Genomic DNA, 14168 nt, shown 5'->3' with positions numbered 1-14168 from the left:
TAATACTATGGATCCCATTGATATCATGAATATTAAGTTGAAAAGGTTTAAAAGCATTTTAAAGGGTGGGGCTCGAATCTTTTTGGTCATATAAGAAAAAGGAAGAAGGAGCTTAAGGAAGAGCTAGCCTTTTTAGAAAGTAAGGAAGAATATGATGCGCTCTCCTCTCGAGGATTTTATTAGAAAAACGGAGGTGCTTATCGAGTTGCAAAAGATTTATGCGGATGAAGAGCTTTTTGGTTACGAGAGATCTCATGAGAGATGGTTGCTTGAAGGTGATCAAAACACCGCGTATTTTCATAGAGTCGCAAATGGCCTGGAGAAGAAAAAATTTGATTCATGTTTTAAAAGATGGAAATGTTGATATTGAGGGGACTAAAAATCTTTTGAAACATGCTACTGACTATTATAAGTCCTTGTTTGGACCGGCTCCTGGTAACTTGTTACATCTTGATGAGTCCTTGTGGTCGAGTGATGAAAACCTTAATGAAAATGATAACCTTGATTTGACTCGACCCTTTACTGTAGAGGAAATTGAGTCTGCGCCTTTTTTCCATGGACGTTAATAAAGCACCCGGGCCCGATATAATATTCCTATTGAATTCTTCCAACATTGTTGGCATTTGGTGAAACCTGAGATTATGTATCTCTTTGAGTGTTTTTATAACGGCACCCTTAGATGTTAAGCGACTGCAATTACGGGATAATTACCTTACTCCCGAAGATGGTGGGGGCTGATCGTATAACTTCAGCAGCATCGTCCTATATGTTTACTTAGATGTATCTACAAGTTGATTACCAAAACCCTTACTCTACGTTTGGAACCCTACTCCGGGAAATTGTTTAGTATTCAACAAAACGCTTTTATTAAAGGGAGGAATATTATGGATGGTGTTCTCTCTTTACACGAGATTCTTAATTACACTCATGTCAAGAAGCAATGTGGGATTGTTTTAAAGTTGGATTTTGAAAAAGCGTACGACAAGGTTAATTGGAACTTCTTGTTGGAATGTCATAGAATTCGTGGGTTCAATGAACTCGGTGTTCTTGGGTTAAAAAAAGCTCGTTTGAGGGGACAGTTAGTGTAAAATTAAACAATGAAATAGGCTCTTATTTCCAGAGTGCTAAAGGGGTGCGTCAAGGTGATCCTTGGTCGCCAACTCTGTTTAACCTGGTTGCTGAAGCCCTGACTAAGATGGTGCTGCGTGCACAAGAGAATGATATGCTTGTTGGCTTAGCCGATGATTTGATCCCTAAGGGAGTGGCGGTTTTGCAATATGCCGATGATACGGTGTTATGTATTCAGCATGATCACTGATAAAGCGATAAATCTGAAGTTGTTGCTTTACTCCTTTGAGTTAATGTCGAGGCTTAAGATTAACTTCTTGAAAAGTGAAATCTTTATCATCGGAGGGGATAATGAGATTGCTTGGCTTATATTCGATATGTTTGGATGTCAAGTGGGTACTCTTCCTATGAAATATCCGGGGGTGCCCATATCTTCGGTAGCCTTGAAAACTTCGGACTTGGGACTATGTCGATGATAAGCTTGTTAGGAAACTTGATGCTTGGATTGGTAATAATGCTTCCTCAGGCGCTAAGAAAGTGCTTATTGATGCTTGCTTGTCTTCCACTCTGTACTATCCCATGTCCATGTTTCTGTTGAACAAGACCTTTTTGGAAAAAGCTGACAAACATAGGAAACGTTTCTTTTGGCAAAAAAAGAAAGATAAAAAAAGTTACTACATGGTTAGTTGGGACAAAGTGTGTAGATCGAAGAAGAAAGGGGCTTAGGCATTAAAAATTTAAGAAGACAAAATATTAGCTTGTTAACTAAGTGGTGGTGGAAATTGGATACACAGGATGGTTTGTGGCAGAGAATTGTTAAAGCGAGATATTTGAGAAATAAAACTATTGCTAATGTGCTTCCTAGGTTTTCAGATTCTCCTTGTTGGAAATCCTTAATGCAAGTGAAAGAAACATATATGGCTGGGAGGAAAATTTCCTTGAAAATGGAGGTGTGGTAAGATTTTGGGAGGATCCTTGGGATAGTGAATTTCCTTTATGCGAAACATATCACGATCTTTATGACATTTGTCAGATGAAAGGTTGCACTATTAAAGAGTTTGTTGAAAAAAATGGTGATATGAGGTTTCGTAGGCGTTTGCATGGTGACCTAGCTACTCAATGGGGAATCATTAATGCAAAAGTTAATTGCATTAACCTAGAGGATACGGATGATGTGATCACTTGGGGATTTACTAATAATAAGAGATTTTCAACTAAATCGGTTTATGATTACCTTGAGAGAAATCTGTTTGGTTCTGATAATAGGCTGATTTGGAATGCAAAAATTCCTTTGAAAATTCAGATTTTCATGTGGCAAGTTTTTCGAAATGCTATCCCTACGCGTGACAATATGCGAAGACGAAAGTGGCCTCGGGAATCCTGTTTGCTCTTTTGGTAACCAGTTGGAAACAATTGAGCACCTTTTCTTTACATGCTCGGTGGCCCGAGTTACCTGGGCAACTTTGGGTAAAATTATTGGTGCAAGACAATGCCCGAGTTCCTTATGGCAAGCTATTAATTGGTTCTATGCTTTTCTCCCTGGTGGTGAGCAGATTTATATGGTGGGCATTGCTGCGGTGTGCTGGTCCATTTGGAATGTTCGAAATAGAGTTACTTTTGATGGGCATGTGATGAAATCACCTATGGAAGCTATTTTCATTGTTTGTTCGTTTTTGATATATTGGGCAGGTTTACAACCTGAAGAGATCAAGGAACGAGATGGTCCAGGGTTCGGAGAAGTCGATGAGGATGGCGGCAGAATTCACCAAGAAGATCAAGGCCGGACCGGCTCGTGCCGGCGGGTAATGGTCGGTGACCTCGGGTGAGTCACGGATGTTGCGCTGTTCTACCCGATGAATGTTTTGGATCCTCATGAAGTGACTTGCGTCGGATATGATGCACAAGATCCTTGGAAGCTATTCTGTTCTCCTCCTGGCAGCTTTTGATGTTGGTTTTGTCTCCGGAACTAGGTTGTCATTTGGTCGAGTGGTTTTATGGTTGTAAGGGTTCTTTGATCAAACTTAGTTAGGATGTAGGCTAAAGTGGTAACAGGTTTTTGTCCCATGGTGTTATCTTTGCTTTGCAAGGATATCACAGTGGGTTTCCTGTTAGTGCTCCAGCTCGCTTCTCTTCCTCCTCCCCCCCCTTCCTGGTGTGTTTGGTGTGTGTCGAACAATGTATTTCCGTTTTTATGATGAAAATGGAAAGGGGTGAGAAGCCCGGTTGGAAAAAAGCTCCGGCTCTGTTCTTCGGTAACGTGTGCAAATCTAGCAAGCACCGTGACGATTCCCCGTGCGGTTTGGTTGTAATTTGTAATCTGGTTTCAAAATGGGAATAAGGATGAATGTACAATCTGTAACGTATGAACTGATCGAGCTCGAGAATCGGTTGTAGCTTTTTATCTAAAAAAAGAATCGGTTGTTGCTCTTTTTCCCAGGAGTTGTTAGCATAACCACCGTATTCGCAACTAAATCTTCATTTTAGTACAGTACCACTTTGTTTGTGTTTCGAAAACCCACCACATTTTGCCGATATTTTCTTAAATAGCACTAATCCTGAATTGATAACAAATTATCAGCGTTTCTGACCTGTGGGCTCAGTTGACAGGCCCAATTTGCTGAGGAGGACTAGAGCCCACAGTTAAAAAAGTCAAACCACAGAAAAACAACCGTATCTATCCCCATCTCCATCCCGTACTCCGCACGCCGACGAGGGAGGCCGCCGCTGCACTCTGCCGCCAACGGCGAGTGAGGCCGCCGCCGTACTCTGTTGCCACCAACGAGGCGGGCCACCATGTACTCTGACGCCACCAGCTAGGCGCGAGGTTGTCTCGGTTAAAATGTCGTCCCACCGAGGGTCGTTGTCGGCCCAAATTGTATTCGGGTTGTCGAGCTCGAACACGGCGACGGCCGACGGTGGCGCTCGTCGGACTGCGTTGTTCCACTGAGGTTAGCGAAGAACGCGTCGGTGTTATCGACATCGCTGGGGAACATGGATAATAGATGAAACAAAGTGTGTGGTCCAGCAAGTAATACGCAAATAATACCTAACCTTAGATGGGAAGTGTGCACAGAGCTTATTAAGGGAAATAATTCTCCTTGGATAGAGCATTAGTATTTTTGTGTCCACTTCCCATCAAGTCCAGCAAGTAATACTTAATTTTGTATCGCTTAAAAATCTCCTTGGATAGAGCATTAGTATGAGAAAAGCGAAATTCAGCTGAACAATTTGGCTGATATAAACCAATTAATTAGAACCGATGGATGAAGTTGTTGTTGTTACCACCAAGGTGCTGTAGTTCGTGGATAGAACTATCAAGGTAGTGTTCAAGCGATAAGCATTACTGCGGTAACTTAATATCAGCGAAGCAAAACAAAATGCTCTTCCCTTATAAACTCATAAGGCTGGCAAAAAAGAAAAGTCGATTTGGTCATGGTGAGAACTGGGACAATAAGGAATAGATAGTTGCATCCAAGAAAATTTTGTAGGTTGTGCATAAAAAATATAAGCGATAGGAGAACCAAAACAAAGCTTACCACAATAGAATCCAGCATCTATTTTTTCCCTAGATGAATATGTGGCATGATGGTTCCTGCATCAATAGTTGAGTCTTATGGATGGTAGGTAAAGCTGTTCGTGTTCTTCGTCGTAGTTCCTGCACCGTCGAGTTGAATACATGGTTAGAAACCAAATATTTTTTTACTCCCCCAATTTAATTTTTCTCTAATACCCTGTCAAAATAATGTTGGAACCAGTGCGTTGCATACTTGCATGTGTAATTATATCGGGCTGGAGTATGTAATCTTGAGATGGATTATTCATCTTTTTGTTCAGAGACGTGCAAAGAAAATAAATTTCAGAGGACGAAATTTACTCGAAGAAAGGCAGGAAACAAGAAAACTCACTATTTTTTATCTTGTTCTTGCGCCTCCTCTTAGTTTTGGAGATACTTAGACCTTGATGATTACACCGACCCTGCACGCAGCTGTGCACGACGGCATCCGTCGACATCACCTCTTGCGGTACTTGTTGCAGTGCTCGATCTAGTTGTCTTTGTTGCCCGCGTTGCTCCGCCACTTGCCGCCGGAGTTCTTTTCTAAATCGGCGCTGCGAGAACGAATCCAAGGGGAGCGGAGTCTGCTCTCTTGCGGTGGAGCGCGAGCGCTCGTGGGGGCCGTGATGTGTGTGGGGATTCCGTGGTGGTCATGACGGATGAAAGCTAGAGGGCCATGCTCCCGATCCATCATCCTCGCGATCCGGGAATTGGGTTGGTGGAACAATCAGTTTAGGGAGAGACATTTAGGGAGGGCTAGAGCGTAGTGCTTGGGAAACTCAAACGTGGAGGGTTTTCTGCGACCTAGTATATGAACCAAAAATTATCAGGTACAAGCCCCGATATCATGGAGATGGAGATCCGCAAGCACGGATAATTTTAGCAACTAAGATCTGATTTGTCAATTTTAGCAACTAAGATCTGATTTGTTAGCATGCTCGGGGACCTTTCCTCTTCCGGAGCATATCTTGCTAATTATTGTGATTTCCTAGAACGCGCTCCTGTAATAGGAAATATCAATCTTCCTAAGGTAGGACGCCTAAGTTGCCTGAGATACCATAATTATGTTGAGGATGGAAAATAATTGCTCTCATTTGATCGGACGTAGCGTGATGGGAAGATTAGATTTAACGGTCAGGATGTTTTTAATGACGACCATCAAACGCGTTGAGCGTCAAACGACCAACTCCCATTTAATAGTAAAGATACAAGCCCCGATATCATGGAGATGGAGATCCGCAAGCACGGATAATTTTAGCAACTAAGATCTGATTTCTCAATTTTAGCAACTAAGATCTGATTTGTTAGCATGCTCGGGGACCTTTCCTCTTCCGGAGCATATCTTGCTAATTATTGTGATTTCCTAGAACGCGCTCCTGTAATAGGAAATATCAATCTTCCTAAGGTAGGACGCCTAAGTTGCACGAGATACCATAATTATGTTGAGGATGGAAAATATTTGCTCTCATTTGATCGGACGTAGCGTGATGGGAAGATTAGATTTAACGGTCAGGATGTTTTTAATGACGACCATCAAACGCGTTGAGCGTCAAACGACCAACTCCCATTTAATAGTAAAGATTGCACGAGATACCATAATTATGTTGAGGATGGAAAATATTTGCTCTCATTTGATCGGACGTAGCGTGATGGGAAGATTAGATTTAACGGTCAGGATGTTTTTAATGACGACCATCAAACGCGTTGAGCGTCAAACGACCAACTCCCATTTAATAGTAAAGATGTATTCTATGTTTTTGCCAAATCGTAAGGCCAAATAGTTTGTATTTCATTCTACACAAAAATAGAAGCTTTTTAGCTGGATTTCTTTCTTCCTTGGAATTTTTCCATTTTGTTTCATGATACTATTCATTCTATGAACACAAGGTTATTATGATTGTGAAAGTATTTTTCAAGATGAACTATGTCCGTATAGTCAATTTGTATACTTTTAAGTCTAATTGAGCACCATGTGGAGGTTTTTACCTGATTACAACATTCATCACGAGCACAACTATTGTGCTCCTTTTCCGATCTTCAAATCCGCTTTCTTTTTAAAATAAAGAAGTTTTATTGCTTAAAAGGTTTAAGATTACACCCGATCTTTCCATAACTAGGATGAACATAGCTGTCCAGGACCGATCGCCCAAAAGTACAACAAGTAATCCACTAGTGAATTGCATAGGGGCCTACGGTGATCTAGGTCCAATCCACAGATTACGCCGCCATCCATTTTAGATAAAAAAATATCCCTCGCGTGTTCTCTAACCGTGTAAACACCTGCATAAACAGGTCTGGATTCTCCACATGATGTAGAAACGATCATGAACGAACCAAAGGTGTGCACCGGTCGATAACCTGCATGAGAGCAGAATTTTTATCATTAAAAACCTTATCATTTCTAGATAGGTAGAGTGACCAAATAACGGCAAAGCGCTCTCACCTAATAAATATTTTAAACCTATGAGCCATATCATTTAGCCACTTGCTGAAAATGCTTGCAATGCTGCATGGTATGTATAAGGTATAACCTACTTAGATGACTAATTGATGTATTGTTAAGGTTATTTGTAGAACTTTGATTACCTATGAATTATTGTAAAGACTTTACAGAACGTGGTCCTGAAACCCTTAAGGAATTTGATGCAGATTCTATCCCTGCGGTGGAAGCTATGAAGAAGCAAATACTTGTTGCATCAGTGTCCATGCCTTTCTACACCGTTCTTCCAACTGTATATGAGTACATGATCGAGAGTGGATGGACACATTGTTTCTTTCATATCACCGATGTTGGTTGGCCAATGTATCTTGCCTATCTGGCTTTATATCTCATCTTTGTGGAGTGCGGAATGTACTGGGTGCACAGGGAGTTGCATCACATAAAGCCATTATACAAGCACCTCCATGCAGTCCACCACGTTTACAACAAGGAAAATACCTTATCACCATTTGCGGGTAAGCTTTTCCTAACCCGTTGAGTCTTGTAAATTTTAATTGCATCATTGATTTGTTTATCGTGCTAGATAGCAATGCCCAGGTGATGTTGGTGTTTATATACTTCTAATTGAAGTGGAGTTCTAAATTTTTTTGATTGTTGAGAATTGTTCTTGTCATAGATGTATAACATTATACTTGATTATATATGTTTATTTGTATCGTACTTATTATTTTAAATCTCACTAACACTATGATTCTTTCTTTGATGTTCTAAGTGTCAAAGGGCGTGCCATTAGAAAATACAGTTAGGATGTAATGCTCCTTTGATGACGGCAATTGTCTTATCATCACCACTACATACAGATTCATCTTATACCCTTTGTTCCTTGCAGGACTAGCATCCCATCCGCTGGATGGGATTTTACTAGCCATGCCGCATGTGGTTGCTCCTTCCTTTTCCCAACGCACTTCAGGACTAACGTTGCCCTCTTGTTCATGGAGGCTATGTGGACAGCTAATATCCATGATTGCATTCATGGCAAGGTTTGGCCGGTGATGGGCGCTGGATATCACACTATTCACCATACCACTTACCGGCACAACTATGGCCACTACACTATCTGGATGGACTCACTGTTTGGCACACTTCAAAATCCAGAAGATATCTTTAAGGAGGCTTGAACTGTTCAACCATCTGGATTCTTTTCATCCTGATAGTGTTGTGAACTCTAGTAGAGTTTTACCTTTTATGTTTACTCTTCTAAAAGTTGCTTGTTGTCTCATATGCTATTTTAATTTACTAGTTGGTGATAACATGGTACATAGTTAGCATTGTTCACACGAGATGCATGCACTAAACAAACAGATACGTATGAAACTTGCATCAATGGTGTATGTATCATTTTTTGCAGCATGGTGTGAAGTTATATGCAATGTTTAATGTTTTTAAGATAAAAGGTTTTTCCTAGAATAAAAATTTAATGTTGTTTCTCCACCTGAGTTCACCGTAATTTTCCTCAACTGAGAACTTTATTGGGTCTCTATAAGGTTTACTTCTCTAGGGTTTGGATTTTTTGTGTCCGCTAGATCGCACCATAGACGCCCGGGATCACATTTAAAGTTTAGCGGTGGCATAACCATAATATCGACAAGATTTGTGTCAACGTCCATCAAGGCAGGTATAGAGGTTTTGTTAGGTGTGTTCCCCTCAATGGTGGCAATAACAACCACCGGTCACAATCTCCATGCTAGAGTGTAATGACCGACCCTCTACATCAGATAGATCCACGGCTAGAGCATGCAATTACACATGATATCGGACCTACAAGTCCTGGATTCAAATTCTAGCCAACGCAGTGACCTCCATAAAAAATCCAGCAATTCACGTCCAAGGCCTGTGCGAGATCTAAAAAAAATGAACACCAGACTAGATGTGACAGGAGGTGTTAAATATCAACCATTTATCTCAATTCGGACTGATGGGTGAATTAGATAGGTGTATACAATTTATAGCGAAAGGTTCAAGGTTCAATACTCAAGAACGCACTAGAAAACAAAATTGTGGCATGCCCCTGCTGCGCACGTCAATACTCCAAGAAAGAGCATAGACTCAATAACTAAAATTAGTTTTTTTATTGACAATCAATACCACATATATTCATAGCAATAAATAGTACATGGTAGAGATACATGAACTGACTCCAACGATAACAAAATAAAGTCTAAAAGATAGTAACAAATCTTCGAGGTCTTCAATTTCTTTTTTCTTCCAGAACACAATCTTGTACTCTTACCGAAGGCAGCCAAAGATAGATAGTGAACCATAGACCTGTAGATACCGACGAAAGTTCTCCCATAGTTTTTTGAGCCGCAATGCCAAGGTTACGTGCACGCACGCAACCATTAAAGCAGTCATACAACATCGGCAAGAGTACCAACACCAGTATATCAGGGAATAATAACAGACTAGCTTTGTCGTCGTTGATGGAGAGCCGAGAGTACGAATCACCATTGCCGAGGACGTAGCAGCCGGGACAAAAACTGCGAGGATAATCCTCTCGCGGCAACAACGACAAAAGATCCAAAATCGATCGACGAAGAAAAATCCGAAGACCCATACCTAAAAAATTGTGATCTGTTCAACACCACCATTGACGCCGGGAAGAAGATCTCGTCGCCGAACGAAAGGCCGAAGATCACTTATTGCAGACGATGCCATCTCCATTGAGGGGAAACCAACAAGAAGGAGGCTATCAACATCCTAACATAATCTATGAAAACAATACTTTTATTCGAAACTTCACGCATAGATCGGGTTCCCCACTCCTCCCGACACCGGCGAAGCCGACCGGAGGAGGGGGAACCAATCTATGGAGGAGGATAAATTGGAGGCGGCTAGGGTTGAGGGGGCAGCTGAGAGAGGAGAGACGGGAGGAAAAAGAATTGGATCTCTGCCTCGCTCAATAACTAAAATTAGTTAGGTGTATACAACTTATAACTAAAATTATAATGACTGACCCTCACTCTGAGTTCCCAGTTCAGACTGATGGGTTAATTAGTTAGGTGTATATAACTTATAACTAAAATTTCAAGGTTTAAAATCCAAGAAACGCAATAAAAAAATGTTGCGGCCTACCCTCGCCGTGCACATCAAGACTCAAAAAAGAACCTAGACGTGAGAGGGAGTGTTAGAGTGTAATGACCGACACTCTTTTTTAGAGTCTTAGTTTAAACTTTTTGGTTAAATTAGCTAGTGCAATATTCTTATACTACGTTCATTGCATGGCAGCTTGTGGCATCGAGGGACGGCAGCAAGAGTGCGCGGTGGGATGGTTGCGGCGGCCGGCGTGCAAGGCGGCGCTCTGCTGCGTTGGCGTGGATAGCAGTGGAGAACAACACTGGGCCTTTTTGTGGGTGGAACGATATTGGGCTGGGCTAGGAGACCAACCATCAACGGGCCACGACCCACTTATACCCAGTGGCAAGTCCGGCCTAGTTTGGTACAAAGCGATGGGGAGATAGAGAAATGATGACTCGCTCTAAAGAAGAAAAATGTGTAGAAGGAACTGGCTAAAGAGATATGCCACACGAGTTGAAACTTGATATAATTTATGATTGAAAATTTTACTAACTTGATCACGAGATATACTCGACTCGAGGATTTATCATAGCTTTGGCATGTCCATATGTCTCTACATAGGGGTCGACGTTTCAGCAGTTAGCTCGCCAATCCCTCCAGTATTTGATGTGATTGTCCAAAAATGCGCTACACTAACCCATACACACACACCTTGCCTTAGAAGGCTGGGACATGGCGAGCTAACATTTTCATATAGTTAATTTATTTGTATTGTATAATGGACATCATTATACGCCCTACACCACTCATACCAGTTCTCCCGTTGCCGCAGCCGGAGAATAAGTGGTGGGAGTTGGAGCTGGAGATGTAGGCGGCGAACCGCATCGCCAACGACCTTGAGGATGCGCCAGGGGCAACATGCTGGTGATGCACCGGTCGATTAACAAAGACATGTCGGCGGCGATGCAACGGCAGGCGGTGTGGTGGTCGGCGTTCGACAACAACAATGTCGTCAACCTGGACGTCCCTGCATCGGCACCGGCGAGGACGGTAAAAACGGAGGACACCGAAGGCAGTAACAACTTTGAATTTGGCTCTTCCTCGCGAAGGCAACGACAGGTGACAACACCAACAACCTAGATTTCAGCTTGTTCGACCGCCGTCATTAAATTAGGATTTTATGTTCTATAGTTTAAATTTGTTAAACTTTGTACAAATCCTAATGAAATTCGCTGGATTTCAAATTTTAGATTGTTTTAGTTGCAGTTGGAATCGCCCGGTGTTCATAAGCTCTCTCCAAATTACACAGCAGGTGCCATAACCCCTATAGGGCGGCACCAGCCGATGCCTATTTGCAGTACGCCCTGTGAAGATGCTCTAAGAGCATCTCCAATAGGCGCACTAAAAATTGGCGCGCTAAATCTCGCTTCCGCCACGCTGTAAACGGATAGCGCGCGCTGCGCTGAAATTTGCCCCGTCGGATGCTCCATTTTTGCAGCGCGCGTTGGCACAGTAAAAAAGCTCCTTCGCCGGATGCTCCATTCTGCAGCGCGCAGCGCGGCGCAAACAACAAACGCACACAAGTATGCATCAAAGAAGATCAAACAACCATATAAATTCACAAATAAAATGTACCATATAAATACAACAAATTGTTCACAACAAATACAACAAGTACATGAAATTGTTCACACCAAGTACAACAAGTTTACGGACCAACATACAACAATACAACATAGTTTTGAGACAATACAACACATAGTTTTCAAACAAATACAACAAGTATGCAACTATTGTTGTCCATGCCAATTCCATCATTCTTTCATGAGATCTTTTTGGGGCTCATCATGTGTGTCGTTGGAGCGAATGACATGGTACGAAGCAATGAACCGGGCAATCCTATGTGCGGACCTCCTCACTTGCACGGAAACCCCCATCAACTCGTAGTGGCTATGATCCACATCTTTACCACGATCATCCTCTATAATCATGTTATGTTGATGACACAAGAGGTCATGATATACAAAGGAATTCACAATTGCAAAGACAAAGCGCTTCACACACAAGATAGAAGTGCTCTCTCCCATGGCCAAATGATCATCAACTAGATCCGTCGGTATACCATATGCCAACATACGCAAGGCGGTGGTCACCTTTTGATATGTGCTATGACCAAGTTCTCCGGCGGTATTTCTCCTTTGCTCAAAGAACCGATCATACTTGGTCACCTCCGTTGCGATGTGCTTGAACAAGTTGATGCTCATCCGAAAACGCCGCTGAAAATAGCTTTCGGGAAATATCGAATTCTCATTGAAATACGACCGCATCAACTTCTCATGCCCTTCAATTCTTTCTCTCCACAACTTCTGTCTACCGAACACCGATCCACCAATTTTGGCTTCTTAACGGGGCGGTATGCTAATAGTAGCGATATGTTCTCCCCTTCCTCTTGGTCGTACTCGTCATCCCATGAATCGTATGATACGCTCTACAAACATACATATGAAATTGCATAATTACAACAAACTATAGTAGCTAATCGGCGAGCAAAATCATGGCGGCCGGCTGGCCGGCGGAGGCGCATACCTTGCGAGCAAATCGGCGAGCATCTTGGGTGCGCCATGTCGCTAGCAAACTCGAAGACGACGACATGGCGACGGCGCGCGGCGCGGGGTATGTAGAGGAGAAGGCGCGGGCGAGGAGGGGAGAAGCGCCGGCTTGTCCCAGTCAGTGGTGGACAGCGCCCGATCGCTACAGCGCGGCGGAACGACCGCTACTGCCGGACGAGGCGCGGGTGAGGTGGATTTACGGCGCGGCGGCGAGCAACAGAGGGGCCGTCGGTGGAATTGACCGGAGGTGGCGGGTTTTCGCGGCGGCGGCGCGGTGGGAAATGGAGGGCGTGTGTGGGGGGGGATTTCCAACCGTTGGGTATTCGCGCGTGCGGCCGACGATGTCGCGGCGCGTGCAGCCGCACACGTCACATTTCTCGGGATTGTGCAAAGCGCCGCGCGCTCTAAATTTTTTCAGCGCCGTGACGGTTTGCCGCGCGTGCTTTGGAGAAGCGATTCCGCCTCCATACGTTGCAAATCGACCGGTTAATATGGTTAATATGGCGCGCGGGCTATATAGCGCGCTTGTTAATCAGCAGCTCTAAGTACCGAGGGCTGCTCCGGTGCTCCCTAAATAAGTTGGAGGGTTATACTTAGGGTTTTTTACGTGTTGGGTCTGCCAAAACCGATTATCTAGTCTATTTATACCCGTACGTATTATAATAGATATATGTACGTCGCCTAAGAAAAAATAATGAGATCCCGTGAGCAAGATTTTTATAGGACATTTTTATTTCGGCACACGCACGTGATCCGTAGATATGTACAAAAAGCGAGATACAACACGAATGCAGACCATACGGGTCTATACGGGGCTGTACGGACGGTGAGCCCTACGCTGAAATTACGATCGTGCACCCCAACTTATGAACGAGGTATGAAAAGATGCCACACCGTTGTTGTGGTTAGCGCACCCCGAATTTTGTCAAGGGAAGGAGCACCGGAGCAGAAGTGCTAAGTACCAGGTTCTGTTCCTGTAATAAATCAGAGAGAGGATAGCGTCGTGATGAGGTACACCGACTTTTCTCCGGAAAAAGTACTCGCAAAAGCTAAAAAATATGGTCGTGCTACGTCGACAAGTGTCTATCGCCCAGCTGCCCCTCGGAGTGGTAGCCACACACGGACACCTTCCACGCACCACACCGTATTATACAAATCAATCAATTCCGAGGTACCGACGTACGTGTCTGCTGACTTCTCTTGACGGCCGGTCGACGAAAGAGCCGACGAGCCCCTCCGCCTCGGTGGCCGATCGAACAGTACGCGTGCCCCTTGCCGGGAAGCGACGCCTGGCCGTCGCGCCGCTCGACGCAACCGGAAGAACGCGCTCCACGGCGGAGGCTTTATGGTCGGCGCTGTCCGCAGCGCGCCGCTCGCCGGTATTAATACCGCAGAGCCCACTCCAACCTCCACTCATCCGATC

At 43.6% G+C, this 14168-nt stretch overlaps 1 pseudogene; it reads left to right on the top strand.

Annotated features, from left to right (window-relative positions):
• The first annotated feature begins 7208 nt into the window (after window positions 1-7208).
• On the top strand, window positions 7209-8239 carry LOC124668375 (annotated as a pseudogene).
• The last annotated feature ends 5929 nt before the right edge of the window (window positions 8240-14168 follow it).

Source organism: Lolium rigidum, chromosome 6, assembly GCF_022539505.1.
Source record: "Lolium rigidum isolate FL_2022 chromosome 6, APGP_CSIRO_Lrig_0.1, whole genome shotgun sequence".
Taxonomy (NCBI): Eukaryota; Viridiplantae; Streptophyta; class Magnoliopsida; order Poales; family Poaceae; genus Lolium; species Lolium rigidum.
The sequence above is the reverse complement of the archived record's forward strand: the minus strand, read 5'-3'. Positions and strand labels throughout refer to the sequence as shown.